The sequence below is a fragment of the Chenopodium album genome, chromosome 13, assembly GCF_948465745.1.
Source record: "Chenopodium album chromosome 13, dcCheAlbu1.1, whole genome shotgun sequence".
Taxonomy (NCBI): Eukaryota; Viridiplantae; Streptophyta; class Magnoliopsida; order Caryophyllales; family Amaranthaceae; genus Chenopodium; species Chenopodium album.
In genome coordinates this window covers 31221442-31226993 of record NC_137846.1, presented here as the reverse complement: position 1 = coordinate 31226993, position 5552 = coordinate 31221442, and the positions used below count along the sequence as shown (strand labels likewise).

Below are 5552 nucleotides of genomic sequence, written 5' to 3'. Positions count from 1 at the left end.
TACTTTATTTGAGACTATCTCATTCCTTGTTTGTTAGTATTTGCTACTACTTGTTACTTGTCAGTGCTTACGTTCTCCTTAGCTTTGTTGTATGAACAGAGGACGAACCTGCTCAAGGTCTTTGATTCCCATCGATCTGGAGCTAGAGCGATCTTTGTCCTTACTTCGAAGAGAAGCGAGAGCGAGGAGTAGAAATTCTCACACCCCAACAAAAGACGGAGTAAGAGAATTGGAAGATACTCCACCATCTTCACCCTCAAGTGAAGACTTAGATAGTCCTAATTCACCATCAAGTCCCGGAATCAACCCCTTTTCAATCTTTAAGTCCAAAAGTGAAGAAGGTTCTAAAATGGGAGAGAATACACCTTTGAGTCGTCTTGGGGCTCCCGAAGCCTTTAGAGCCCAAAGTGGGATCCTAACCCCTACCACTCAAGCCAACAATTTCGAAATCAAGCCCAATTTGATTGCTTTAATAGAGAGGAAACAATTCTCGGGTGGAAAATTTGAGAGCCCTCATGAGCATTTGAAAGAATTTGAGAAGTATTGTGACACGATCAAAGCCAATGGAGTGACTCAAGAGTATATCCGCCTCAAGATGTTTCCATTTTCTTTAATTGGGAGAGGTCTAGAATGGCTAGAGAAGGAGGTACCCCCTAATTCTCTCATAACTTGGGACCAAGTAACTACGGCTTTCTTGAGGAGATTTTATAACCATAGGAAGACCGCCGAGGCTCGGTCCTTAATTCAAGGTTTTTGCCAAAAGAGTGGTGAGACTCTACGTGCGGCATGGGACCGGTACAAAGAGCTTCAACGTCAATGCCCACATCATGGGATACCCAAGTATCAACTCATCCACACTTTCTATGGAGGTCTCTCACCTCAAGGGAGAACAAGCCTAGATGCCGCAGCCGGCGGTCCAATCATGAACAAAGGAGAGGATGAAGTGGAATGCATCATAGAGGAGGCCGCAAAGCATTATGATGATTGGTATGAAGGAGAAAGGGAGGCTACTTCTAGCAAGGGTGTCTATGCATTGGAGCAAGCCAACGCAATCAACAACCTTTCTTCCCAAATCTCCAAGATGGCCAAGCAAATGGACGAAATGATGAGAGAAAGGTCCAACCCTCATGGTAATACCTCCCCTTCAACCAAGGGAGGCAATGGTATGACCACTTCTTCCCCCTCTTCTTATAATAAAATGCCTCAAGGATGCATGTTTTGCTCAAATTGTGAAACCTATGATCATGATACCTCCCATTGTGTGTATGCTTGTGAAGTTCAACCCCCTCCCTATTAACATGATGATAATGTGGAAGATGTCAATGCTATGAATTTTGCTCCTAGAATGGAAAATGTAGGGAACTTGAGGCCAAACTCCAATCAAATGGGGAATTGGAATCAAGGTGGAAACCGTGGTTGGAACCAAAGTGGTGGTGGTTATGGTAACCAATACGATGGTGGGGGAGGCCCTTCCAATTTCAATGGAAGAGGCTACTCTAACCAAAGGGGGTATGGTTATCAAAACCAACAACCTAACTCCCGATACCATGACCATCAAAATCAAAATTTTGGTGATCAAGGTAACATGGGAAACAATCGACAAAGCAATGTTCCCAACCAAGGCACCGGAGGCAATAGGGGCCAAAATGTTTCTAACTATGCCCAAACCAATAGGCCTCCGGGTTTCCATCAATCCCAACTTCCTCCACCTCAACAACCTCTTCAAATTGAGGCCCCTCCAATTGATCCCGTGATGGCTAAGCTAGATGCCATTATGAAAATGCATGAGGAGGAATAGAAGAGAAATGAGGAGGATAAAAAGCGAGCCAATGCTCATATGAAAATGCTTGAAACCCAAATTGCTCAACTTTCTTCTAATTCCTCTTCTTCTTCCTCTTCTACTATCCCTAGTCAAGGAGTCAACCCAAAACCTTTGTATGCCGTGACAACAAGGAGTGGGAAGGTAGTAGGGAGTGACCCCTTAGTTGAGGAGGAACCCCAAAATGAAGTAGAGTTAGAGAGAGGGGATCAGAGAACCAAAGAGCCTTCTAATGTTGAGAAGGAGAAGGATGTTGAGGTGCAAAAGGAGAAAGAAACCACCCCCTTGCCCCTAAATCTCCAACCTAGAGAGGAGAGATTACCTTTTCCCCAAAGATTCGTGAGAGCTAAGCTTGACGCTCAATTTGACAATTTTTTGGATGTGATTAAGAATTTGCATGTTTCCCTTCCTTTTGTTGATGCCATGAAACAAATGCCCCATTACTCTAAGTTTTTGAAAGATCTATTGAGTGGAAGAAGGGAGTGTGAAACGGTGAGCTTGACCTCCAATTGTAGTGCAATCCTTTCCAACAAACTTCCCGCCAAGTTGAAGGATCCGGGTAGCTTTTCCATCCCTTGTTCTATTAATGGCATTGAGTTTGACAAAGCTTTGTGTGAGGATCGGTCCATTAAGTTTCCCATGGGTAAGGTTGAGGACATTTTCCTTAGGGTAGTAAAGTTCACATTCCCCGTGGATTTTTATGTGCTAGAGATGGACGAGGATGAGAGGATTCCTATTATCTTGGGTAGGCCATTTCTAGCTACTTCTAGGGCCATCATTGATGTGAAGGAGGGTAAAATATCTTTGAAAATTGACAATGATTCAATTGAGTTTGATTTGAATAATGTCATGCAACAACCCTCCTCAAGTGATGAATTCTTTAGAATAGATGTTCTAGATACCATGCTTAGTGAATTTTCTCGTTCCCATTTGCATGCTTCTAACGATCCCCTAGAAAGCGTATTGTTGAATGATTCTAAGCTAGGTGTTCACAAGGACGACATTCAATTCTATGAGGATTTGCTAGAGGAGAGCAAGAGCGAGTGCATGGATAAGAGCATGGAGGAAGAGGCTTTTCACACCCATGATCTCTTTTAAGTTGAGGAAAGAGAGGAGAGCACCAATGGTAAGGGAGCACCAAAGGTAGACTTGAAACCTCTACCTCTGGGCTTGAGGTATGTATTTCTTGGTTCTAATGAGTCTTTCCCCGTAATTGTTAATTCCAACCTAACGGAGGAGCAAACCTCCCTCTTGATCAATGTTTTGAAAAAACACAAGAAAGCTTTAGGTTATACCATCAATGACATCAAAGGTATAAGTCCTTCTTTATGCATGCACAAAATTTATCTAGAGGGAGATGCCAAACCCGTTAGGCAAAGGCAAAGGAAGCTTAACCCTTCCATGCAAGAGGTTGTGCGGAAGGAAGTGGCTAAGCTTCTTGATGCGGGAATTATATACCAAATTGCTCATAGTGATTGGGTATCTCCCGTGCAAGTTGTGCCTAAGAAAGGGGGAATGACGGTAGTGAAAAATGATCATGATCAACTAGTTCCCACTAGGATTGTAACCGGTTGGCGCATGTGCATTGACTATCGCCAACTTAACACAAGTACGTGCAAAGATCATTTTCCATTACCGTTCATTGATCAAATGTTGGAGAGGCTTACAAAGCATTCCTTCTATTGTTTCCTTGATGGTTATTCGGGATTTTTCCAAATCCCGATTGACCCCAAGGATCAAGAGAAGACGACTTTCACATGTCCCTACGGTACTTATGCGTATCGTAGGATGCCTTTCGGGCTTTGTAACGCTCCCGCAACATTCCAACGTTGTATGATGTCTATTTTCAGTGATATGATTGAGGATGAGATAGAGGTCTTTATGGATGACTTCTCCGTTGGAGGAGCCACCTATGAATATTGTCTATCTAATTTATCTCGTTGCTTGGAAATATGTGAGAGGGCTAACCTCGTGTTGAATTGGGAAAAGTGCCATTTTATGGTAGAAAGTGGGATTGTTCTTGGGCACAAAATTTCCCATGCCGGCATTGAGGTTGATAGAGCCAAGGTAGAGGTCATTGAGAAACTTCCTCCCCCCACCAACGTGAGGGAAGTGAGATCTTTTCTTGGCCATGCCGGGTTCTATCGGCGTTTTATAAAAGACTTTTCTTTGATTGCAAAGTCTCTCACATCCCTATTGCAACAAGATAAAGAGTTTATATTTGATGATGCTTGTCAAGAATCTTTTTGTAGGTTGAAAGAGGCCCTTTGCACCGCCCCTATTGTCCAAGGTCCGGATTGGTCTCTTCCATTTGAGTTCATGTGCGATGCAAGCGACGAGGCTATTGGTTCGGTTTTTGGGCAACGAAAGGATGGGAAGCTTCATGTCATACATTATTTGTCCAAAACTCTCAATGATGCCCAACGAAACTACACAACCACCGAGAAGGAGTTCTTAGCGGTTATTCACTCATTTGAGAAGTTTAGAACCTACCTCATTGGTTCTAGGACAATTGTGTACACCGACCATTCGGCTCTCAAATATTTGATAGGGAAGAAGGAAGCTAAACCGAGGTTGTTGAGATGGGTTTTAGTTCTCCAAGACTTTGATTATGAAATGAGAGACAAGAAGGGAGCCGAGAATGTGGTGGCGGATCACCTTTCAAGGTTGGGTGGTGCAAGGTTCAAGGATGATGGTTTGCCAATAGAGGATGCTCTAAGGGATGATGTGCTATATGTTCTTGAGGTGAAGTCGGCACCATGGTACGCGGATATTGTGAATTACTTGGCTTGTGGTGCCATACCTCCGGATTTCACTTCACAACAACGTCGAAAGCTCAAGCACGAGGCAAAGAGATATATTTGGGATGAACCGATTTTGTTGAAGAGAGGGGTTGATGGGTTGTTGAGGAGATGCGTCCCCAACGACGAGTTTCAAAGTGTTCTCCATATGTGCCACTCTTCTCCTTGTGGTGGGCATATGAGTGCTCAAAAGACCGCCTCAAAAGTTCTTCAATCAATGCTCTTTTTGCCTTCTTTATTCAAGGATTCTTGGATGTTTGTCAAGACCTGCGATAGATGTCAACGGGTGGGGAATATTTCGAGAAGGGATGAAATTCCACAAAACCCCATCCTTGAGCTTGATGTTTTCGATGTGTGGGCTATAGACTTCATGGGCCCTTTTATCTCCTCAAATGGGAACAAATATATTTTGGTTGCCGTTGACTACGTGTCCAAATGGGCGAAGGCCGTAGCTTCTCCAACAAATGACTCAAAGGTGGTGGTTAACCTTTTCAAAAAAGTGATCTTCCCAAGATTCGGTGTTCCAAGAGAAATTATTAGTGATGGGGGGTCACATTTCAAGCACCACACCTTCGTTCGCCTACTTGAGAAATATGGGTATCTCACAAGCGAGGGCTTTCTTACCACCCCCAAACAAGTGGTCAAGTGGAGGTCACCAATAGAGAGCTCAATGTGATCTTGGAGAAGACGGTTGCCAGAACGAGGAAGGATTGGTCCTCTAAACTCATTGATTCTCTATGGGCTTATAGGACCGCCTTCAAGACGCCAATTGGGACCACCCCTTATAAGCTTGTTTATGGGAAGAATTGTCATTTGCCCGTGGAGATGGAGCATCGTGCTCATTGGGCGATCAAGCAAATCAACTTGGATCTCCATAGTGCGGGGGAGCAAAGGCTTTTAAAGTTGCATGAGCTAGAGGAGTTGAGGTTGAG

The 5552-nt window shown here is 43.8% G+C and overlaps 1 non-coding gene across 1 annotated transcript; it reads right to left on the bottom strand.

Moving 5' to 3' along the window:
* Positions 1 to 728: 728 nt before the first annotated feature.
* On the bottom strand, positions 729 to 834 carry LOC145577209 (small nucleolar RNA R71). Its single transcript, XR_014098679.1, has one exon. It is a non-coding gene; the product is annotated as a small nucleolar RNA R71 (small nucleolar RNA).
* Between the last annotated feature and the right edge of the window lie 4718 nt (positions 835 to 5552).